The 25,316-nt window shown below is 44.7% G+C and overlaps 3 long non-coding RNA genes across 3 annotated transcripts in view; 1 reads left to right on the top strand and 2 right to left on the bottom strand.

The window, feature by feature from the left end:
* Positions 1 to 1,551, bottom strand: part of LOC144584274 (uncharacterized) — a 29,048-nt gene extending 27,497 nt beyond the window's left edge. The window contains exon 1 of the long non-coding RNA XR_013538412.1: positions 1,280 to 1,551. This is a non-coding gene — a long non-coding RNA (uncharacterized LOC144584274). The remainder of the gene's footprint in view (positions 1 to 1,279) is intronic.
* Positions 1,552 to 9,480: 7,929 nt separating this feature from the next.
* Positions 9,481 to 9,937, top strand: LOC144584270 (uncharacterized). Its single transcript, XR_013538408.1, has 2 exons — positions 9,481 to 9,616; positions 9,784 to 9,937. It is a non-coding gene; the product is annotated as an uncharacterized LOC144584270 (long non-coding RNA).
* A 10,042-nt stretch (positions 9,938 to 19,979) lies between these two features.
* Positions 19,980 to 21,441, bottom strand: LOC144584272 (uncharacterized). Its single transcript, XR_013538410.1, has 2 exons — positions 20,834 to 21,441; positions 19,980 to 20,388 (listed from the first exon to the last, which is right to left on the bottom strand). It is a non-coding gene; the product is annotated as an uncharacterized LOC144584272 (long non-coding RNA).
* Between the last annotated feature and the right edge of the window lie 3,875 nt (positions 21,442 to 25,316).

Raw genomic sequence — 25,316 nt, 5'->3', positions numbered from 1 at the left:
TCTGCAAAGCAATGCACTGCAGAGGCCTCTCCCAACTAGGTAAGACGAAAAAGACTTTGCAACTCTGGTTTACAGGGAGATGTCCTGGCTGCAGCCAAATAGCAACCGGTTTGGAAAAAATTGCTTTTTTTGGACTTCATCTCCCAGAATGCCCCAGCCAACGTGGTCAGAGGTTATACTAGCAGGGAAATGTTGGGGCATGGACTCCAAAACGTACATTTTTCAGGTTCCACAAATAATGTGGTTACTGGTTGTATACACTCTGTAGTGGTGCATACGCTGAAAAACCTCAGGTGAGCCATGTGGCTTAAGCTGGGCCTTCTTTTGGAGAAAAGATCACTGGAGATGGGACATCCTGTGTTTTTGTTGACAAGAAGCTATATTACAAGTATGCAAACAGGAAGGGAGACAAACAGCAGAAGCCGTCCTAGTCATCACAATCTACTATATCCCACCAAAGCAGCTGTAGATATGAAAACTCCTGCAAGATATCATTAACAGCAAGATTTTAAGGAGCTAAATGCACTATATCCTAGTTAATCTGAGATCCCTAAACAGTGTTATGTTGGCAGAATCTTATCCTGGAGCTGATGTAAACTAAGATCATAATCCTGTTGTTACTACTGTACAGTATTGTTCATCTCAAATTACAGAAAATGCAACAACGTAAAAACAAAAAGCATACAGATTATCCAACTGTATGTATCCATTGGTAAGGAAAGAATTCAAGAAGGCATCAAAAAGATTGTGCATTTGAATAGCTCAGATATAAATGTTACTTGTTGTAACAGAAGTGTTCGTGAACGGGGCAGCAACGTAAAAGGTAGAAATGTAAACAAACAAACAAAAGCCCAAGGGAATGACATACAGTATTAGAAATAATGGAAGAGGAAAGACAACATCAAATACAATTTCGTAAGAACATCTGTGATAAAACTAGAGCAGGAAAAGAAAAATAGTATTTTGAAGACTGCGTGGATAAAGAAAGGGAAAAACAAGGATCCCTGGTTCTTTCAGTATGCATGAATAGATTAAGGAGATAGCAGGAACGGTCCAAAACAACAGCAACGAATGTAATAAATGGGCAGCCATAATTGTTTGACACTTGATGGCAAGAGCAAAATTGGCAGAAGCGATTTCAGGCAGTTAAAGCTCCTCACTCTGTCCCACAGTTCCCAGTGCTCCCCCACAAAGGAAAAGGGAGACTCAGAGACCCTTGGATCTTAAAATGGAGGAGAATTGAGAGCATTTAATTAATTTAAAAATATGAACTGATTACCTTATCAGCTTCCAGTGCGCAGTTACAGGAAAAGGATTTGGACCTCTGTTTAGAGCTGCCAGGTTTGAAGTCAGATTTGCTCCCATCAGTTACCCCAATCCTATTTCTGGTAGGAAAGAAACAAGCAGGAGCTTAGCTAGATCAGAAGCTTCTCTAATCAGCTGAGAGCTGTAATATCTGGTACTTTTTTGGAGCTGCAGGCCAAATGTAAGTACCGTATTTTTTACTCCATAGGACACACCTCTCCATAAGATACACCTCATTTTTAGGGGAGGAAAACAGGAAAAAAATATTCTGGCAATTTTGGCCTGATGGGCCCAAGGGGGTGGAGTTGGGGGGAGCTTTGGAAGGGTCCAAGAGTGTCTTTGAGGATCCTTTGGAGGCCCCCCTGCCTCAGAAGGGTCCTGGAAGGTCGCAATTTCACCCCCGCTGGCCCTGCGGGGAAGGGGGAGCCTCTGAAGGGTCCTGGAAGGCACTCTCAGACCCTTTGGAGGCCCCACACACCACCACCCCTGCTGGGCCCTGGGGGGCGCTGTTTTACAATATTCACTCCATAAGATGCAGGCACTTTCCCCTCACTTTTTGGGGGGGGGGAGAGTGCATCTTATAGAGCGAAAAATATGGCAACTTTTCCAAGCTCTGGATCAGAATTAGTGAATTCCAGCGCTTACATTCTTATTTATTGCACAAGTAAATAGGAAAGGCCTCAGTTAATGAGGCTGGGGAAAGGACCTTCTTTTGCAGTCTTTCAAAGGTCCTTCCGTTGAGGAGAGAGGAGGATTCTCCTCATGGGATAGGAAGGGCCTGTCCCGTGTGCTAAGGCCTTAAAAGGCTGGTCAGCAGTTCTTTTGCTAATATGGCACAATCCTCCCAACACACCCCTGGAACCATTCTGTCTCCGCAGATCAGTAATTACATCAGGGTGAGCAATAAGCACAAACGAGATGGGCCCGTGGTGGCAGGCCAGCCCTGGATGAAATCACATTTCTAGCTTCATGTGACCTCATCCAGAAAAATTCAGATCAAAAGACGGGACAGGGGCCAAGATCAGTGTTAATGGCAAAATGTGGTGAACACCAAAAAGTTACTTCAGCAGGAGCTCCAAAGGACTGCACTTTGTTGGGACCTCCAACTAGAATTGCCCACTAGTTATGCTGTCTGGGACGTGGTGGCGCTGCGGGTTAAACCGCGGAAGCCTCTGTGCTGCAAGGTCAGAAGACCAGCAATCGTAAGATCAAATCCACATGATGGAGTGAGCTCCAGTCAACCTAGAAGTTCGAAAGCATGTAAAAATGCAAGTAGATAAATAGGTACCACCTCGGTGGGAAGGTAACGGCGTTCTAGTCGTGCTGGCCACGTGACTATGGAAACTATCTACGGACAAATGCTGGCTCTATGGCTTGGGAACGGGGATGAGCATCGCCCCCTAGAGTCAGACATGACTGGACTAAATGTCAAGGGGAAACTTTACCTTTACCTATGCTGTCTGGAGGTGGGGGAGGGAAGCTATGCATTAGAAATGTGCACAAACTGGAAAACCAGTGAGTGATTCATGATGGTTTGTGGTTCGTGGCTACCCACAAACCATGAACTATCATGAACCCTCCAAGACACTATCCAGTTCGTCGTTTGTTTTTTGGGTTCATGCTGGGGGAAACTGCTCAACCTCCCACTGCCCCCATCCGCTCCCTAACTCCTTTTGACAATGACGCCACCACCTCCAGGCCTAGTCCTGCTGTGGCGGCCGCGCCAGCAGAAGAAACAGCGGCTTTGATGTATGGTAGGGTGCAAATGGGGGCAGTAGGAGAAGGGTTTGCTGAACAAAACAAAGCGCTGAGGAGAAAACTCTTCAGCACTTCATTCGTTTTGGCAAAATGGGATCCTCGAACTGAACCATAAGCTGAACTATAAAGTGGCCCAGTCTGAGGTTTTTCTGGTTCAGGGTTTGGCTTGTGCCCCTCTCTACTGTGCATCATTAACCCCCAAGAGAGGGTAGAGAGCCTTTGCCTTTCCAGATGTTTTCAACCTTTCCTTGCTGGATAAAGCCCGAGACAGCATGGTCTATGGCAAAGGATTATGGGTGTTGTGGTAAGCAAGACAAATGTTAGTTTGATATCTGTCTAATTCTTTATTTTTTAAAATTAAGAGATATATATATACTTTTTGATACTATTTTTTGCTTTGGGAATGAGAATATAGGAGGCTGGTTTTCAAGGAAATGAATGAAATAATTGAAGTTAAATACAGAAGCATGCCCTAGAAGAGTGCTTTTATCAATATTTGATAGGGAACAATGGGATCAGACAGGGAAATAATTAATTATAAACTTATTAACATAGGCAAGATTAATGATAGCAAAGAACTGGAAAGTAAAGCATGATTTGTCAATGAAATGTTTGGTATAAAGAAGCTTGGAATAAGCTAATCTGTGATATTAAATCAAAAACAACAGTGGATGCCATTTTGTCCCTTCAGCGCTGTCTGGAGGCCGTATTCTTCATCATCATCATCATCATCATCATCATCATCACCACCACCACCACCACCACCACCATCATCATCATCCCATCATTGAGCAGCCTCAAAAGTACAGAAAGTACACAATTGCAAAGTATCAATTAAGGCAATAGAATAAAAGAATATGGAAGCAAAATCAGACTCTCCTCATGCCCATAGTAATTTCTACCACTGGAATTGTTCCTAGATAGTTGGCTACCGACTTGAAACAATTGCCAATAGCTGCTATTTTGCTGCCCGAAATTCCAAAATTGGTGGTTTTGCAAACATGTCGTCTCACTTGCAGGTTCTTAGGACTTAACTCCTAATTTGTAACAAGGGACGTGGTGGCGCTGCGGGCTAAACCTCAGAAACCTATGCTGCAGGGTCAGAAGACCAAGCAGTCGTAAGATCGAATCCACGCAATGGAGTGAGCCCCCTTTGCTTGTCCCAGCTCCTGCCAACCTAGCGGTTCGAAAGCATGCAAATGCGAGTAGATAAATAGGGACCACTTCGGTGGGAAGGTAACAGCGTTCCGTGTCTAAGTCGCACTGGCCATGTGACCACGGAAAGATTGTCTTCGGACAAAACGCTGGCTCTATGGCTTGGAAACGGGGATGAGCACCGCCCCCTAGAGTCGAACATGACTAGACAAAAATTGTCAAGGGGAGCCTTTACCTTTACCTAATTTGTAGGCTTGACCCTTTGACCTGCCCCTTATGTACCAGCAATGCTCAGAAATAAGTGCAATAGGGTGGTAGGGGTGGTGATGATGAATGAGGGGATGGGATTTTTGAATGAGCAGGGAGGTGGGGTTGTGAAAGCGCCATTGTTTGGGGACAGCAGCACCAATGTGGTTTGGAAAGTACTCTTTCTTCCCAACTAATCCTTGTTCTTTCTCAGTTTCTTGGTGGAGTTTGCCATGGAAGACATATGGAGGTATAAAGTGCTCTGACACTAAAAAGAAGATAGGTTTGGGATTCCATCTAGTGCCTTCTTTGGGACAAAGCAATATTCCAGAAAGGACAAACGATATATCCCTCCCCACTTTTCTGAGGTCCTCAGTTGCTGGGCTAGAGAATTTTAGGGGGTTGCAGTTTAAAACCTCCCTCCACTCATTGGTTAGAGCTATATAACTGCCGTGTTCTTTGTCTGCGACCCACCCATTCCCTCAAGCTGAAGAACAAACTGGGTGTTACAGACAGCTCCTTGTATGCATTCCTTAAGTGTCACAAACCGTCTGATCATAATCTCGGGAGCTTTTCTGTTCTGTAGCTTGCCAATGAGTTTGCATTCCGAGGGCTCAGAACAGGATGCGGACTGCGTGCCTGAAACACGAAAGGCTTTCTTCATTGAATGATGAATTACTAACTGCAGAGCAGTGGTTCCCAGGCTTTTTCGAGTTGCAACCCCCCCCCTTGGCCAAGTAACCTGCGACACCCCCAACCCCTCGTTTGCATTAAAAGGCATTTTTAATGGGACAAACTCATCCTTTTTCAGAAAGTAGAGGCTTCTTTCTCCCCCATAAGGGCCTGTTTCTGATACACACACAGGCACACTAACTTTAGTATCCCATTCTGAAGGGTCAAGGAAGAAATTTTTTAATGTGGGACGTGGTGACGCTGCGGGCTAAACCGCAGAAGCCTGTGCTGCAGGGTCAGAAGACCAACAGTCGTAAGATCGAATCCATGCGACGGAGTGAGCTCCCGTCGCTTGTCCCAGCTCCCGCCAACCTAGCGGTTCGAAAGCATGCAAATGCAAGTGGATAAATAGGGACCACCTCGGTGGGAAGGTAACAGCGTTCCGTGTCTAAGTCGCACTGGCCATGTGACCACGGAAGATTGTCTTCGGACAAAACGCTGGCTCTATGGCTTGGAAACAGGGATGAGCACCGCCCCCTAGAGTCGAACACGACTGGACAAAAATTGTCAAGGGGAACCTTTACCTTTACCTTTGCAATACATACAAGGAGACTCACAGTCCCCCACCCCCATAAGACACTTTGTGACCGCCTTGGGAGTCACAACTCTGCCGTAGAGTCTGATTTGACCCTCAGAGTGCACCTCACCAGCTGTTTGGGGAGTCCTGCTTCTCATGTCTGGGACCTTCCAGGCCAGAGGACGCTGGGCCGTCAGGCTCCTTGGACTCAGAAAAATCCTTCCAAGTTCAGCCCCTGTCACCCCCCCCCCCCCACACACACACCTTCTAGGAGCCAGTGGCTGCATAACAAGGCAATGACTAGATCACTGATAAATGATTCAAATGTTAAGCCAGAAAGGCTTCCAAATCAATATGATTTGAGACAGGCGCAGCTGTAGGAGCCGAGATCCTCTCAGACCCATGAGAGCACATGTATAGGTTTTGTGCAGGACTAACAGCAGAACTATAGGTTTTGTGCAGGACTAACAGGAGGGATGTGGTGGAGCTGCGGGTTAACCTGCAGAAGCCTCTGTGCTGCAAGACCAGCCTTCGTAAGATTGAATCCACACACGACAGAGTGAGCTCCCGTCGCTTTGTCCCAGCTCCTGCCAACCTAGCAGTTCGAAAGCATGTAAATGTGAGTAGATAAATAGGTACCACCACACTGGGAAGGTCATGGCGTTCTGTGTCTAGTCGTGCTGGCCACGTGACCACGGAAACTGTCTTCGGACAAACACTGGCTTTACGGCTTGGAGACGGGGATGAGCACCGCGCCCTAGAGTCGGGCACGACTGGACTAAATGTCAAGGGGAACCTTTACCTAACAGCAACAGTCCGGCCACTGCTAGCCTTCAAGGCTTCTGAAGTCTTCTGCACCAGGCAGAGGACAGCTCTGTTTCTGGACCTGGTGGGACCTTCTGCAGTAGCCCAGCAAAGGCCTGCCTTGCCTCCTATGGCCTCACTCTGCTTTGTCATCCTTTATTTGGGATGTCTTGGACAGCCGTTCCCCTGTTGCAGTCACGTCCTCTGTGCCGAGTCAGGATTGGGCTCTTGGTGTGTAGGCAGGGGAAGGGACAAATTAACGAGAATGAGAATGGAGAGATGGGCCTTTTAAATTTAACTTCAAGCACATTTCTGTAAATTTAACGTCCCATGGTGGATAATCCCCCCCCCCAAAAAAAACCCAATTCATCCCTACTTTCTCAGGAGTGGACAATGTGCAGCCTCTCTCCCCCCACTGCAACAAGCCATTCTACCATCTGGGGGTTGCAAAAATTAGCTGCGTAGCTTTCCTGCAGCGTCTGCAGCTCCACAGTGGGGTTTTCCCCCCCCCCTTCCTGGTTAAAGCATGATGCCATCATCTAAATAGTTTACAGTTGATTGATATTTTATTGCTTAATGAAACAGTGTAAAACCACATTAAGAATCTTCATTGTCCTAGGACATTTTGAGTATCTCTGCTATTCTTCCATGGCGGACCCTTTTTCTCTCTCCATGTCCTCTTGGTTAGGTGGCAGTTTGTGCATCGCACGATCAGAGAACTGGGTTGCTCTTATGGCCGGGATGTTACTCCAGTTGGCTTTTCTCGGTGGCTTCTAAAAGCCAGTGCAAGAGCTGATCATGCATATTTCAAATTAATAATATTTTTTAAAAGGTGAATGATTGTTAACTAAATCCAAATAAATTATTTTGAATGACTTTGAAAGGAGAAATATTTAAAATAAAAGTTATAAGGTTATCAATCTTCTAATTAGCTATGCGTCACATGCTCTTAGTTAATAAGTTATTTCACATGGTAGGGAAATATATTACTGAGGAGACAATCGTTAAAATATATATTTTTTTAAATTGGAAAGATATAAATTAAAGCTGATGACCCACCTGGCCTTATCTGCCAAAGAACAGATGGGTGCTAGAATACCACTTGTAAAGAGAGAAAAAAATAGCACAGGAGTGCCGTATTTCAGGATTCTTGGAAAAATGATTATTTCTCTGTAGAATGCAAAGGCGAGCCAGTTTGCCTGATTTACAAAGAATCTCTGGCTGTGATTTTTTTTTAAAAAAAAAAATAAACCTTGGGAGACACTACAGCACTAAACAGGGCAGGTAGCTAGAACGTCAGGGCCGAGAATGCTTAGACAAAGTTGATTCACAGAGAAAAAGCACAGCGACAGATTTTTCTCAAGGCCTGGGAAGAACAGGACAACATTGTATGTTGGCGTTGTGCTGTTCGTGCACTTCTGGTGAGAAAGCTGCTTTTGTGCAGTGAGGGGGAAATGGCAAACGAGATCATGATAATCAGGAGAGATACAGAAAGATCAGGTGTGGTACATGTGTTTGAGAGAGGAATCCTGTCTTGCCAAACTCTGCCAGGCCACATGGCAAGAGGACATGGGAAAGGATCTCAGTGAAAGTACTAAGACAGTTTATTTTTCTTCTCTTGCCATCTGCTCTTACTAGGAGTACTCACCTAGCAATATTTCTGCAAGGAGTCACAGCAGAGGTAGAGGAGAGAAGAAGAAGTGTTTGCTCTTGTAGCAATGCCTGCAAAAGAGACCATGTGTTCAGGCAAGGTTGTGCAAGAGGATGATCTACCCTTTCACAGGCTTGCTTGGTAAGTGGGGAGCAGAACTGTGGACTGATGACCTAGACCCGTCCCCGAAACTCAAGCAGCAGACACATGAAACAATGCATGCCTGGGAATGCATTAGCTTTCTCAGACGTTTTCAAGAGAAGTCTAAAGAACTATGCCTAAGGAAACGTGAGTTAAATCTATTTTCAGTGTTATTTAGCACTGCTACATCCGAGGTTCCAGCAAAGTTCCGTGCAGCACTGACACTAGTGCAATACAAGGGCAGTTGGGAGTTTTGTTTGCCATCTTACATGCTGTCTGTGGTTTGAGTGACTGGGAGGGATGTTTCTGGGTGATTGTCTATCCAGCACTAACCAATCGTTCCTTCCAGCTTTTGAATTCAGTGAGAGCCTCCCCTCTTTGCTGAGTGCCCTTTCCCTCTCTTTCATATGTTGGATGCAGTTGTATATTTATTTATTTATTTATTTATTTATTTATTTATTTATTTATTTATTTATTTATTTATTTATTTATTTGTTTGTTTGTTTGTTTGTTTGTTTGTTTGTTTGTTTGTTTATTTATTTATTTATTTATTTATTTGATTTATATCCCGCCCATCTGGTAAGTCGGTACCACTCTGAGCGGCTAACACAGAAAGTATACAATTATAATAACATAAGTCCAAAATATCAATAACAGAACATAATAATCATAAATAATAAATAGGAAAAGAAGAGAGAAATAATTTAAATTAGCTTAGAAGCTGGCAGGAGGGAAGGCCTTGACATAGAGCCATGTTTTTAGTTGAGTTTTGAATGTACCCAGCGAAGGGGCCGCGCGAATCTCAGGAGGGAGATTGTTCCAAAGGCGAGGAGCCACCGCCGAGAAGGCCCGGTTTCTTGTCTTCTCCCTCCGGGCCTCCCTCGGCGTCAGGCTCCTTAGCCTCACCTCCTGGCTCGTGCGGGTGGTTCGGGTAGAACTTGGTGGGTGAAGGCGTTCCGCCAAGTATCGAGGTCCCAAACCGTTTAGGGCCTTGTAAGTGAGCATTAAAACTTTGAAGTCGATACGGAAACGAATGGGCAGCCAGTGCAGTCTAGCCAGGATGGGAGAGATGTGATGATATTTTCTCCCTCTGGTGAGGAGTCTGGCTGCTGCATTCTGCACCAAGTTTCCATATCAGCCTCAAAGGTAGCCCCACGTAGAGCGCGTTGTTCATGTGTTGTTGATCTGTTTGGTTGGTAGCTAAGTAAGTGTGCAGTAAAGAAAGCTGGATGTACAAGTATAAAATCTGGCTGTGCCAAATGGCCCTTGGTTGAGCTGAGGTTGCCCACCTACGGTCTAAACCAGTGGTTCCCAACCTTGGGTAACCTATGTGCTCTTGGAGAAAAAATCCCAGAAGCCTTCACCACAGGCTGTGCTGCCCAGGGTTTCTGGGAGCTGCATTGCAAGGACACTTGAGTTACTCAAGGTTGGGAACCACCGGCCTAGACAGTTTCTTCCTCTGCTCTGCCAGCAGGAAGCATATGGGTTCTTATCAAGCAGCTTACCTTGTTTTTTCTTTTGTTTCTTTTAAGTCTTTTATTTTCAAGTTTGCAGGTCAAGATCCTGGTATCTCTCTACAGGATTGGGAAAGATCCATGCCTGAAAATTTGGAAATCGGGCCCCAAGACCAGAGACCACCACTCATATAAGGCAGATTATATTCCAATGATTCCGTTTAAATCAACCCTTGATTCAGAACCACGACGAGGACTGGAGAGTCACTTGGACATTTTAAAGAAAGACTGCTCCTTGATTGATCCTGGGCGTGATCCTTCATATTTCCAGGCGGAGCTAAGAAAGATCCATGCCTGAAATCCAGGAGCCCTGATCCCCTGCACAACTCCCTCTGCATGGGCCCAACCTCTAACTCTGTATTAGGAGCAGCTGTTCCTACCTTTAAGCCAGTGGTCCCCAACCTTGAGCCTCCTGATGTTCTTGGACTACAACTCCCAGAAGCCTTCACCACTACCTCTGCTAGCCAGGATTTCTGGGAGTTAAAGTCCAAGAACATCTGGAGGCCCAAGGTTGGGGACCACTGCTTTAAGCATTATAGTTTCAGTTTTGCTTTGTCCACATGTGGTGCATTTAATTACTCATTGCTTGTAGGGCTTATTTCTTCTGTTGTATATAAAAGTGGTTGGAATCAAGTTGAGAGTTGCAGAGGCTGGCTCACACTGCAGAAGGCTGTTCACCCCACCCTCAATAATCCTAGAAGAGAAGGCCCTACAGGAGGGCCCTACATACCTAAGGCTGTCCATTCTCCAGCCCTTCCTCACTGCTATGAATAAGCTGCATGAACTGGAACCATTCAACAAATGTAGCTTTTCATACATGGAGTTGGAAAGAGAGGGACAACTTTACTTGTTGCAATGCTTCTATAGCTTCCCCTGTTCGTTGCTCGTGGTTTGGAGGATGGTTCTGGTCTGGGAGCAATCATCTGCAGGGCTTGGAAAGTTACCTTTAAAGTGCTATTAGTTAAAACTGGAATAGGATCAAAGGAGGGCAACAAGGATGAGCAGGAGACCGGAAACCAAGCCCTATGATGAAGGACTGAAAGAACTGGCCATGTTTAGTCTGGAGAAAAAAAGAAGATTGAGGGGAGATTAAATAGCACTTTTCAAATACTTGAAAGTATTTACAGAGGAGAAAGTATATACAGAGTATTTACAGAGGAGAAAGTATATACAGAGGAGGGCCAGGATCTGTTCTCGATCATCCCAAAGCGTAGGACAGAACATAATACAGGAAGACAGATTTTGACTGAATATCAGGAAAAACTTCTTAACTATTGGAGCAGTACAACAATGGGACCAATTACTTTGGGAGGTGATAAACCTCCAATGCTGGAGGCACAGAATTGGAAGGGACCGCAACCTCCTGCCAAAGCAGGAAATGTTGGCCAAAACATCCCTAATGGGTGGTCATTGAACCTCTGTTTAAAAACCACCAATGAAAGAGACTCCACTGCCTTCCAAGGCAATCCGTTCTACTGAAAAGGCAAGCCACTGCCTTCAGTTGTCTAAGGCTACAATCCTAATTGGACAATTCAGTCAAAAGCCAGTTGAGCCATCACTGGGCCAGCTGAAACTGTGCTGAATCACAACCTTGCCCAGCCCTGTGGTGCTGGAAATTACTTGGGACTGCCCTTATTGTAGCCTAACTTTATGTCAAGAATTGTAGGTGTCCCTGGATTGTTAAGCAGTTTAGCCCTCTGGTAGCTTGGCCCTTCATCTCTTTTTGAACCCTTCTGCCACCAGTTCTTTGCATGCTCTGTTGGCAAATCTCTGAGATCACCCATTAGAAGATAAGGGCACTGCTTCTGGTTATGGCTTCTGGGAATTGCAGTCCAGCTGCATCTGGAGGGCCACATGTTGCCCACCCTGTCCTGAGCACATTAGGCTAAAGAGAGAAAGAGAAGGAGTTATATTCCTACAGCTTTCATGAGCCTGCTGGTACCCTTTTCATCGTACCTTAGAACCCACCTAGACTGGCAGATAGATCGACATATGGATCACTGTTGGTAGGGTTTGGTTCATACCAAATGGCAGTGTCCACGTGGACCATGCTCAGTGGTCATGCTGGCTGGCAGTTGGATAGGAAAGATATAAGAAAAAAATATGTTTCCTTTCGGGAAGCAGGTGATCTTTGGACCCACGGCAGATAGCAAGGTCTGCTTCCCTTCAGCTCGATAGGCAAGAGAAACTTATTGCTAGTGATACTGATGATTTACTGTTAATAATATTCTCTTGACGATTGGCAACCTAGATGCACTTCTTTTAATTTCTCACATTTTTGTGTATATTTTCAAAAGGTACCCACCCACCCATGGACTGAAGAAAGTTTTGGCACATTTTTCAGGTGTTTCCATTTTTCCATACTCATTTTTAAAACGTGTGCGTCTTCTCAAACACATCTCTGATTACAAACAGTGTTTGCATCTGCCTTCAGTTCTAGAGGAGCAAACTGGATGAGCAACAAAGCCAAATTTATCAGGCCTCCCTGGCTTATGTTTGTATCTGGTCCTGGTTTCCTTGATACGTTTTTTTCCTCCTCTCCTTTCCTTCCTTTTAACATAACCTGCCATTACTGCAGAGCTTAGGAAAGCGATTTTTTTTTTTGCTCTGCGACACCAAATTTGCTAGCCAAGTGGGTGGCTATTGTGGCTCAGTGATTAACCTTCCCCAAACGGTGAGTTACTGGAAGTCAGGGCAGAGCCGAGGAAGCCTGCTGGAGCTCGGCGGAGTGAACTGGGGGAGAAGAGCTAATAACAGCTCCGATTAGGCAGAATTCCCAGCCACAGAGGTTTCTTCTTTGCTGTCCCCCATCCCCTTTCAGCGATAACCAATAATAATATAATCCCTCTAATCCTTTCCCTTAGGAGCTTGCACTCCGCATGCAGACAAGAAACCGCCAGGAGCTTCTGCCTCCACTGATAACTCTTTAACAATTTGGGCCTCTGTGGAAAATAAGCTCTTTGGGTTGCCTTTTTAAAAAAAAAAAGCAACTTGCTCTCCCGCTTCCCTGTACAGAGAGTAGCTTTGAACCCGTCCTCTCCCACTACCTACAGCTTTTCTAGTCTCAGCAGACTGACACACCGCAAAGCCAGCTCGACACCCGCGCCACTCCCAGTCCACTCGTGGTTGAGTCATTCATGAGCAGCAGTGACATCAGCCTGCGGGTAGCTCTGCTCATGTCCCTTCTGCCTCCCCACTTCCAGATGCAGGCCAACTGGAATTTTTCTATGCCATTAGCCACATTTGGGTATTTTGCAGCACAAGTCATGATAAGGAATACCAGGGAGCCTCAATGCCTTTTCAGGAGAGCTATCCCAAGACATTTTGCAGCTTGAATCCAAGTTGCAATGGTTTTTTTCCCCTCCCATAGCCAAGGCACATGGTGCATACACAGATTTGTATTTTGGTTTTATGTTTTGGGAGCAGTTGTCAAAATATCAGTGACGAAGCCATACATTCAGAGACCATACTACTATGTATTCTTTGCTAACAAATATTCATAGCATGGTCTCTGGCTCCCTCTAGTGGCCGGATTTGATAATACATGTGAAAATAGTTTTTTCTGGGCTTTTAAAAACATATTTTTAATACTTTCAGACCATGGATAAGTAAATCAGTAAATACTGATTCTGTGAATAAGGGAGTCCCATTGTATAGGGTAAAAAAATAAAGCAAAGACAGCAGAAAAATTGAGATAGAGCAATAGAGAGTTAGAGAGAGAGAAAGAAATAGCCCAAGTTCTCAGGATCCACCCTCTTCAAAATAGCTAGCTCTTAAAAGTATCTTAAGTTGAAAAAGTATAATTACTTACAGTTACAATCTTCAGTTAAAGTCAAAAGTACAAAAGAAAGAAAAAAGAAAGAAATTGCAGTCGTGGTTGAGAAACTGAGTCCACCATGGACTCACATGGTGGAATGTCAGAAGTAGAAAATTACATGTCTGCTTTGGTCAGAGGTCAGAGAAGAAGAGGAAGAGCAAACAAACAATGGAAAGGAAGCAAACAAACAGAAAGAGAGAGAGAAGGGGGAAGCCAGAGGTGGAAAAGAACTTTGCTCATTGGTTGGTGGCAGAAGACAGTCGTTTTAGGATCCGTTCTCATTGCCAGAATAAACTGGCAAAGGTATTGGTCTTTTCTGGAGTCAGGTTAAACTCATATTGACTTAAGCCCAAAACCAAAACTTTTGTGCTGGGGTGTGTATCCTTAAGTAGAAAAACTGACAAGCTTTTTAGTTCTTCCCTCCTAAGCCAGAGGTCTTCACCCTCACAGTTCACTTTTACATCCATGATGGAAATCTACTCCTTGCCCTGGACAACTTTAGAAACAACATGAAGTGGTCACAGCAGCTGTGGATTCTCCCATTTCTCTAAACCTTATGGCCTGGCATTGGCATCAGAATTGTCAATGGTCAGTACCGGACGGCACAAAGAGGTCAGCTGAACCAGGGCTTGCACTGCAAAGGCAAAAATTCTTGCAAAGATGACACAACTAATGTATTTGCATATTTGGGGTAAGCAACATGGCACTTTCCAGATGTTTTTGGACTGCAGTTCCTAAACATCTTGGGCATTTGTACTGCAGACACATCTAGAGTGTACCATATCACAGCTCCCTGCATGATTATTTTTGTTAACCTATGCAATGATGATGATGTTGTTGATGATGACTGGACACTCCAGAGGTATCTTTTGCTGTTATCGTTGCATCCTTGGAACAAAGCTATTTAGCCACTCAGGTTTGGCAGTTTTCTCAATGACCTGCTTTTTCTGCGCATTTCAATAGCCTGCCCACTTCCTGCACACAGCCATGTCCAAATGCTGAGGAGCTCTTTGGATATTTAGAGGCAGGGGTTCAGTAAGACTCTTCGCTCCCTGCCCAGTGAAGGCACAGAGAGGTTCAGCCTCTGATCCATGACTTGCTCTTTGGATCAAATTTCAAGCGTCAGGGGAAAACAAGGGTGTCTTCTTCAGGAATTAAAAAGCACCCATCCTCTGCCTTTGGGGGATATTGTTGGCTATACAGTATATGTAAGTCAACCGCACTTTCCCAAGACCTGAGAGAAACCTTACCCGTATCAGAGAGCCACAACATTCAAAATCCAGGATGCCTATGAAATAGAGGCAAAATCGAAAACCAACCAAAGACACGTCAAGACAATCAAGACTATTTTTGACCAGAAGACTTCAGGGTTTGAGATGCGCACAGAAACTTTCCTTCAACCTCAGCTGTCATCCGAGAGCTTGGCGTCCATGCAGTGAGTGAGTTCAGTGCTGTTCCGGAGCAACGCTTCTGGAAGTGAAGGATTGGCCAGCCCAGGAGACCCCCATGTGTGCTCACACAAGGCTTCAGGGAGGCTCCTTCTGCATCCCCTGAGACAAAGCTGCAAAGGGCATTCCTCTGCCCACGAACCCTCTACCCAAAGCCGATCTACTTATTTTGGCTCTTGAGACAGAAAATCCAACAAGCACACCTTTCTGTCTCCCAGGCAGTAAAATGCGACACTACACAATGCCGCCTTTCACGGGAGTCAAAAATCTACAGTCTGAGGTAGCTGCAGTAGAACCTGCTTTGGTCTGCAGAGTTAAAAGTGATGCACGAGACAGATTTAAAGCCCTTTTGCTTTCGGGTCCAAAATGCACATCTGCCTTACAAATGCTTCCCTTTCACCTCCCTCTTCTGAATTAACAAAGGTCTCAGTGTTCACGGAAGTGGCTACTGTACCAGTGTGTGCGTGTGTGTGTGTGTGCGTGTGTGTGTGTGCGTATGTGTGTGTGGAACAGGTTTGTAGGTGGAACTGCTCCGCTTTTGTATTAGTTGTCTTATAATTTGCTCCTCACCTGCTAAACTTTAGCAACTACAGCCATGAGATAAAGTTCATGGTGCTTAGAGTTCCCTGCCCTCGCCTTCTCACTCTCTCTGTCACTCTGTTTATGTGTGTGTGCGCGCGCTTGCTTTAAACCTCTCTGGTTTCATCCCCAAAGCCCTAAACTGACATCACATCTTGCAACAAGGCGGGGATGGCGCAGGACCAGGCACGTCAGCCACGCAGAGACAGCTACCCGTCCTCTTTTGCTCAGCTTCTGCAACCACACCCACCTGATGGGCGCCAGGGCTCCCTTGCCCAGTGCAAGCCTGCCTGCACTCGCCCAGGCGCAGCTGGGGACTTGAGCGTGGCTAAAATGTGCAGGAGAGAAGCAAGACAACTCAGATGGAGGAGCTGCAGGACCACACATCGCCACTCGATCAGCCTCTTAGGCTCCGGTCTGGATCCTACCCCCTGAGCAACCACAGACCAGGGTCCATATAACATAGCATGCATTAGTTAGCCCATAATAGCCTTTAAGCCGTGCTGTGCCAAACTCACAATCAGGAGGAGGTTTGCCAGCAAAAGCGAGGGTGGTACATTCCGGGCTGCTCCAGTGATTCGGCCTGTTCTGCAGAAAGTAGTTGCTGTAGAAGCACGGGGACACAGCCAAGGATCAAAACTGGCATCATTTAGAGAAGCAAGACACCGCTGGTATTTCAGCGTGGTCTGATTACGCCTCTGGAGCATTTATACCTTCACCTGTTAGGAGGTTTTGGAGCTAAACTGCTGTAACCTATGCCAGTTATTTCACAGGATGCTATTATATACCTTCAAACAACTCCCTTTCAGAGCTTGGAAAAGTTTAATTTTTGACTATGATGCTCAAACTCCCCCAGTCCCTATGTCCATGCTGTGCTCCCTTCTTCCATCCTCCCATAAGCTGGAGTCTGAACATTTTCCTATCAGAGGAGAGGCTCCCCTTCACCGCAGACTTAATGCTGAATCCATTAAGAGAATGCTGATGGGGCCAGATTTAGCTTGGGGGGGGGGCTATGGGTTCTGTACAGTTTTCTCTCGCTTAGACCCCTCCTTGGATTGTCTGTCTGTCTGTCCAGTTAGTTCATACTTCTGCAAACTTTGAATTTACCCCAAACCAAAGGCCACTAATGCTTCCCTTTTGCATGTAGATGAAGCCATTAAGGCTACATAATGATTAGCATAATGATTTGCTGCTAAATGAAGCATTAATTCATTCTCTTACCACCCTGCATCTTCTTCTAGAGCCTGAGGTGTGCAGATCTATTCTAAAGCAGGAGAGGGGAAATTCTGGCATTCCAAACGTTTTGAACCTCAACTCATAGACATCTCTGTTTGCATAGCTGATAGTACAGGATGGTGGGAATTAGGGTCCACAACATCCGGAGGGACAGAGGGTCCCTGTACGTGCCTGAAAGCTGGGGACCAGGGATATTATTAGCTTCCCATCAAGGAGATTTTGCTTTCAGCTGCTCTCTGATGGACAGTCGTTAAAGAAGAGTGTTGATTCAAAGCACAAAGAAGTAGTTAAAAGCTGGACTCAGAGGCCTGGGTGCAAATCCCCACTCAGCTGTGAAACTAACTGGTCATCTACAGTCACTGTCATAGTATGAGCTCCCTCGGAAGGGTAACTTTGAGGATAAAGAAGGGAAGAGAAGACCGTGTACACTACTCTGAGCTCACCGAAGGGAAATAGACAAATGGGGTCACCTGCAGTGTTTCTGATTGCCCTACAGATATTAGAAGTCCTGGGATCTTCTTGAAAAAGGATTTCAGCACTTCGGTCAACAGAGTGAAACTATTCATTAAGCAAAGTTCCTGTAGCTCTGTAAATACCAATTCTTAAACTAGTAAAAGTTTATTGCATAGCATCCTCTTTACTATCAGAGACTGACCGGTGTACTCCCAGCAAACAGAGTTGCTGGTTCATTTGTATCCTGCCATCACATGCTCTCACTCAGTCAGGTTCTCCTGTGTCAAGGGTATCTGAAGGCTACGGATGAGACCTGGAAGCTATCTGGACTGATACCTCATGCCATCTTCTAGGGAGGGGGACCCGAGTCACAGGACTCGCTGTTGAGCCGGACTGAAGTCATATCAGTGACTCCACTCTCTCTTTTTAAAATGATTTGGACTTGAATCATACCTCGGAACACATCCCTTAATCAGCATCACTGATGCTGATTAAGGGATGTGATCAGACTATCTACTGTAAGCTTGGCAAAAGACATTTCTGAAGCCCTGCAGTAAATCCAGCAGTTTCCAAACAGTGTCTCCTAATATATTCCAGGAGAGGAATGAAATAGGAGCAGTCCTGACTTTTGCGTGTGTCTCCTCCTGCTTCCATGGCCCTCCTAGTGAGCTTTGTTCAGGACTGAGCCGGGCGGAGTGCCACTGAGGATTTCAAGACCTCAGCATCTGGGAAAAGCATTCACCCAGTGTGTGCCTCATCCGTTTGCAGTGGGAGACTAAAATAAAGGCTCCTTCACAGCTGGCTTTTGTGATTGAGTCCTACATAACCCCAGTACTTGACGGCCCTGGCAGAATGCGGGAGGGGCATTTGTGAACCCCACGCCACAAAAACCACACAGCATTTTCATGACCGACAAAACAGGGCTACCAGGAGTGCTTATATAAGACTCCTGTTCTCACATCACTGTCACACAATAGCCGTGGAAGCTCTTCCCTGCCTGCAGGACTCTGCTAATTTCTTCGGCTGCCGCTGACCCTGAACTGACTTCAAAGCAAAGATCTAAGTTATTTTAAAAATGTATGCGGGCGTGGGGCGAAGGCACAACTCACCCTAGAAGGCTCCTAATAAATGGAGATCTTTCACAGTTCAGAATGAACCCCTTCAACAGTGGCGTATGCAAGGAGCAAGCTAACCACTGAATGGGTCTGGTAGGTGCTGGCATTTACGCAAGTGTGCATGCACATGAATGTGCTGAATAGAGTCAAGGACAGGCAGCTCTGCGGGTCTGGTGGTCAATTTTCTGCTCCTACGACCTTCTGCACAGACTACCAAACATGCAAAAATTGCAAAGCAAACTGAGACACACACAGAGAAAGAAAGAAAAAACAGAAGCCTTGAAACTAGCTTATATGTTAATGCACAGATATCTATCTGCAAAAGTCCACATTTTCTCATGCTCTCTCTCTTCATCTCCCATATTAGACCAGGGGTGGCAAACATGTGACCCTTTGCCTATTGTTGGATATAACTCCCATCATGTTGCCTGTGCCTCTGGGGAGTTCCAGTCCAGCTAGAACTAGCAAGCCCCTGTTTATCCCTGTTGTAGTGGGGCATTAGGGAGCACTGCCAATTGCTGCTGAACTCCATTTCCCATGAATCCCAGTTAACTTGGCCAGTGATGGATATGACGGGGACAGCAGTGCATCAACATTGGTAGGACTGAAGATTTCCCAGTGCTATTCCAGACCTTGAAACAACTGCATGATCTTCCCATTTGTTTCCAAATTCAAGGCAGGGAACTGCTTTTGACAGCACCCGTCAGGGTGGATGTATGTTTTAGGGCAGTGGTCCCCAACCTTGGGCCTCCAGATGTTCTTGGACTACAACTCCCAGAAGCCTACACCACCACCTCTTCTGGCCAGGATTTCTGGGAGTTGAAGTCCAAGAACATCTGGAGGCCCAAGGTTGAAGACCAGTGTTTTAGGGAAGATGGCCCTCGATTTGAAAAACTGTCCTCTTTTCTGGTGATGCTTGTCCTTCTTTTCAGTGACATGTAAGTGGGCGCCCTACTTCTCAGTGAGTTTACCTGGCCGAGCAAGGAACGTAGAGGCTCTCCTCGATCAATATATCTAATCAGCCATCTTTCATTTTTAAAGTAAAACTGGTTGGAGTGGTGGGGGCAGGCAGTGGATTTTGTACAAAAAGATGTACACCAGACAAACTTATATAACTACAGATGCATGGCAGGAAGGATATGGATTGGATACGGGTATGGCCAGGTCTCCTATGGAAAGTAAGGCAGCAGGTATGTTACATACGTTCATATATGAAAGAACAGATGTCAGTTTTGTATAAACTTATGTGAGGTCAGTCCCAGGAATGAAAATTCTCAAAGCACTATCAGACCATTCCTCTGAAAGAATTGTTTCCAGCTAGAAATTTAAATAAATCTATAGTGACCTCTATTTATTTTCTTTCTGCATCTACTGATTTGCAGAAAGTCACAGAAAAGGCAAGGCACAGGGCGTTTTAGAGAGTTATTAAACACTATGCCTTGTTCACTTGATTTATATCCAATCTTTATCACAACAATGTGTCACAAGGTAGTTCCTAGTCACAGTCTTGGGTGATAAGATGATCTGTACTGTATTTCCACTAAAATCATAGTGATAATGTCAAATGGTGGTGAAATTTGCATACATTTGTTTAAATGAGCCTATGCAAAATCAATGTAGAATATCCTCCTTTTTGTGATGTATATCTTTCTTTTTGGTGTTCCTTCTTCTCTGTGTCCTTCTTTTCAGTGACATCCACGTTTCTTTTTGATGATGGAGAAGAGGCCATCCTCTCACTACGTCTTGGCCAATGAGAGGTCAAAACCACATTGCATGGATGTTGGCAAGTCTTTGAGTCCAAGTCCCAAGTCTGAGACCTTGGTACCAAGTCTCAAGTCACAAGTCTGAGTCTCTATTAAAAACAAGCTCTTTCCCCCGGAAAAAAGGGGTGGGTCAGTTCCAAGTCACAGGACGAGTCTGGGAAAAAAAAAACCAAGTCAAGTCACCAGTGTGACCTAAGTCCGACTTGACAGCAAGTCCCCCATCCGTGCTCCCATTGTTCTGAAAGGCCTTGGGTCTTTGACATGGATTAGCATTTAAAATTAGTTTTGTTTGTTTTTATAATAGTTGTAAAATAGATTAAATTGTTTATTTTAAAAAACAGTTTTAAAGGCATTTCAGAGCAATGCAGTTTTGACTGTGCATTGAAAATGATTGCACGCCGAATCATGCTTTGAGAACCCCGGTGACTGGAGATTTATAATGAACAAATACTATAAATTAAAAACAAAACAAAAACCAAGAAATCAATAGCAAAAGGATTAACTGATTTTTAAAAGGTAACCTTCCTCTCCAAAAGACCTATTGATACAGGAAACCAGGGACCATTCCTGGCAGCTAAGGAGAGCCTAAACCTATGTACCTGTATATAATGATCCCCGTGGTGCATGCAGTCAAGCCTCTGCTCATGAACTGAATTCAATCCGGATGGGTCCAGGTAGCTGGCTTAAGGTTGACTCAGCCTTCCATCCTTCCAAAATTGGTAAAATGGGTACCCAGTTCACTGAAGAGCAAAATATTCCTTGCATAATTGTGTTGTAAATCACCCAGAGAGTTTTCTAGCACTATGGAGCAGTATAACAGCTGAAACAATAATAATGATGATAATACTGTTGCATCAATGTCAGTGTGGACAGGATTCTCCCGGCAGTGTTAGGAATGCACGACTATTCCTGAACTGGCAGCTGGGTTCCACAGCGAGGAGTTATACTTGTCAGAAGCAAATGCATCCTCTACTCTGCTGTAATGTTCCTCCTCTGAACATTCCCAGGGCCCTGAGCACATTTGTCTCCAAAGTTCTTTCCCTCCTGGAACTTGCGAGCCACAACTGCAGATCTTTACACACACCCTATGCAACAGTTGGCTTCTTTCTCTCTGCCTGGGCCTCTTTGAAGCAGAATCAAGCCCCTGGAGGGAGAAGGCTAGAAAAAGAAGAAGGTGTCCCTACACAAATTCCGCTCGGCGCCTCTTGAGAGCCTCACAAGGTCAATGGACTTGCCTTTGGTTTCATGGGGAAACAATAAAGAAACCAGAGCTGTTGCAAAAAAAGAAATGGAGTGGACAGAGAGATTCAGCATGGACTCAAAGGGAAGGAACGGTGAGGTTTTTGAGCTATGAAGCGCAGAGCTGGCAAGGGGAAACGTGGCTTCCTTCAGACAACATCATGATTGTAGGAAATCCGTATTTAAATTCGTGGGTATTTAAACTGACAGAGTACAGCAGCCTAGAGTGGGGCTTGTGACTGCTGAGGACTAATAACTCCAAGGACTGTTTTGAAGCATCAGGTGAAGAGAATGCGGAATTCCGGAGAATCCAAAACCTAGCAAGACAAGCCCCTAGTGCTGGCATCAATGCCTGCAGGTCTGCTGGCAGTTACGTCACTTGCTAAGGAGGAGGATATAATCAGGGGTGGCAACTTGAGTCAAGGGACTCATGGTCATGTTGCACTTAAGTTGCGCCTGTGACTCAACACGTCTCCCACCTCCCCTCAATGACTTGAACTCATGGCTTGGAACCCACCCATGGAAGCCACCCACCCTCCCTCTTTTCTGATGAAAAAAAAAGGTTATTTTTAAGAGGGACTTGGTGCCAAAGACCCTGACTTGGGACTCGGACGAAAAAACTTGCCAACATCCCTGGAAATTATCTCTGAAAAGGAACGGAAAAAGCCTGGGAGCACCAATCAGCCTATGGAGATTTAGAGAGAGAGAGAGAGAATACACCTGGGAAATCTACCTGTTGTCTTCCACTCTAGCCAGATCACACTCTACTTATACAGTACTGGTGTTCCCGCCCAATAGTAGATGGAGGCAGAAACTGGTAGCAGGGTTCGGTACCATTGTTTGGTCTTTGTTGAGAGACACAAAATGCCTGGGATTAACCTTGATGGACATTTCAATCAAATGGCAACCAACGCATCAGTCTGTCGGTCTGTCCATCTATCTTTCCGTCTGTCTCTGTCTATCTATCTTTATGCCACCTTCTTCCTGGTGGAACACAAGGCAGTTCATAAATTGTTTTTTTTAAAAACCCTCAAAGCACAGTATGTTATTGCATTAAAAAAAGCAATCAAAATATAATATTAAAACATTTAGTTTAAAAGCACATAAAAACACAAATAAAAACCATTACACGTAATAGTAAACAGCAGTCCAAAATACAAAAAAACTCTTCGTTGCTCAATTCAATGGTTAAAAGCTTGTCTTAAGAAGAAAATCTTCATGTCACCTGGTCTCCAGAGAGTGTACATTCCACTGAAAAAGTTCTCCCTTGTGTCCTCTTCGAAAGTGCCTGTGAGGGCAGGAGGACTGAGAGAAGGGTCTCCCCTGGAGATCTTAAGTGCCAGGGAATCTCATGTAATTTGAATAGAAACGCAATGCCATGAATTGGATGAATTTTCAGAAGGAGAAGGACAGAAAGAGAAGGTGAAGAAGGTGTTTCAGAAAATGAATGCAATACCACACTGGAACGAGCAAGTTATACTGGATAAAACAATTGTGTTTAATACACCAGAAATTACACTTCTGGATAAGCAACAAAGAAAAACATACTATGACCCAGTCAGGGCTCCCTCTGTATAGCCACTGAGACACACGACCTCTCTTATCCTGGGGTGAGTGAGTCCAGCAAAGAAACAGTTGTGGTGATTGATGACTATTGAGTCTCCTCAACTCCGGTCTACTCAAACTCTGCAGTGTTTCCAGGAAGTCCAAAAAAACCCCCACAAGACTAGGCACTTGGAACACACATCAGCCTTGCAAGACAGCTGCCACGACCCCTACCTAAACATAAATACTTTCCTATAGCCGGTTGAGGCAAGACCTGGGTTTAGTACCACAAACTTTCTAATCCAAGTTGCTTGAAGAGAATATTTGTGTTTTATTTAACGGAAGTAAAGGGAGCAAAAAGGCGGGAAAGGCAAAAAAAAGTTCCACAAAGTTACAAAGAGGCTTCAAAATTACCTGGAGGGAAATACAGAGATAGTCGAAGGCAGTTCCAGCGTTCACACCAAAAAATAACAATGGCAAAAACCTATCTACCTGATACCCACACACCATAGTGCAGGGGCCGTGTAGGTCTCAGGCATGCAAAGGGGGCATCCTTACAGGAGTTATGGAACAGCAGTAGAGAGGGGCAACAAACCACCGTTTCAAAACTGTTGTTCTTATTGTTTGCGGATGTACAGCCCAGTCTGACCCAACCAGTTTCCTAAGTATGTTATTTATGGCAGCAAATTTCTGTTTGGTGTTTAGATCATGGATTTTTTTGGGGGGGTAGGCCAATCCAGAATTATCCCCAACCACTTCGGGGAACAGCAGTTTTATTTTATTTTATTTTATTTTATTTTATTTTATTTTATTTATTTATTTGATTTATACCCCACCCATCTGGCCTGTAAGACCACTCTAGGCGGCTTTTCCAAAATCTTGCCTTCCCAGTTAACTGAAAACTTCCCCTCCGCTTCTCTGTTCTTTCACCGGAAGGCACAGACCTGTATTTTTAAAGGGCTTGGTTTCATTTCTTTGTTTTTACTGTATAATATTAGGAAAGATCTTCTAACGCAGAGGTTAGCTAGTGCTCGATGGCCTCAAAGGTTTTCCCCTGGACAGTCAAGGCAAACTCATCAGCATTGATGAAGCTGCTAGAGCCTGTGAAAAGCTGCGCTTGGCAGCTGAAATGAACTGGAGGGAGGAAAGCAGCTCCTAATTAGAGTAACGAGCTGCATCTGCACACAGTTTTATCACCAATCATGAAGGCAGAAAGAATGTTATGAGAACCATATTTTCTTGGTGTCTCATGGTACTGAGATTAGTGACACCTGTGATATTTGATTAGTTACTCTTGCAGAAGTTACCAATTAGGAGGTTTGGGGAAATAACACAATCTGTAAAGGATTAACCCATCCAGAGAGGGGATGATGGGATATGTGGGAGAGACAGAAGAACAGATCATCATGCAACTTAACCTTATTCCTAGCCAGCTTGCTTGGCTTCATCTTTTAACATGTCAAATATACCTGTTATTCTGCTGAACTCTGCATACGCACTGGAGCAATGCTACTTTGTAAGTATAGATCTAGATAGATAGCATTATTATTTTCTGTGGGCCTGATTCTTTACTGCCTAAGCCTCTGAAGGACTTTTGTCTTGCTTTTTGCTTTGGAACTGCTTCACGTCATGATTATTCTTTTAGAAGCTCTCAACCTACTTTTTAAACATGTGCGTCTTTTTGACATACCCTCGATCTAAATAATAACATTTTATAGCCATGTCATGATTTAGACAAAATAAGGCATTGGGGGTACTAAGGAAAAGTACTTTCCAGGTTTTTGGTATTTCCTACTCTGCAAGATTGGTTTGCACAAGCAACAATCTGAATGTTTTTGTCTCTCCCTGGAGCAAGTGCGCTCAAGAATATTGGGAGAAATGTTTCAGGAGAAGCTTTTCCCAATCACTAGCACACTTAGCCCTCCCGACAAGTAGCCACACAAAGGTAACAAGGACAATGTGGCTAAGTGGTTAGTGGATCCTCTCTGTGGTGACCAATATTCCTTACTTGAATTTTAAAAAAATTATTGTGCCAGGACCTTATCTTTTGGGAGACCGTTCCTTCGATTTCTCCAGCGACTGTGCCTTCCTTGAAATTTTATTACAAATCTTTGGTTTTGAAGTAGAACAGCAACCATTTCTGTTAGTCCACAATTTTGAGTAAGGAGGTAGAGCTTTTTGAGCAGCGGTGGATGATGGACAGCATCATATATTGCTGTAAGGTTGATAAATGCAGCTCCAGTTATTTTATGTGCTTCAAAACTATCATCTTTATGGTGGGTTAGATTTAAGATTTTA

The sequence above is a fragment of the Pogona vitticeps genome, chromosome 9 (genome assembly GCF_051106095.1).
Source record: "Pogona vitticeps strain Pit_001003342236 chromosome 9, PviZW2.1, whole genome shotgun sequence".
NCBI lineage: Eukaryota > Metazoa > Chordata > Lepidosauria > Squamata > Agamidae > Pogona > Pogona vitticeps.
Note: the sequence above shows the minus strand (reverse complement) of the source record. Positions and strands in the feature narration are given on the sequence as shown.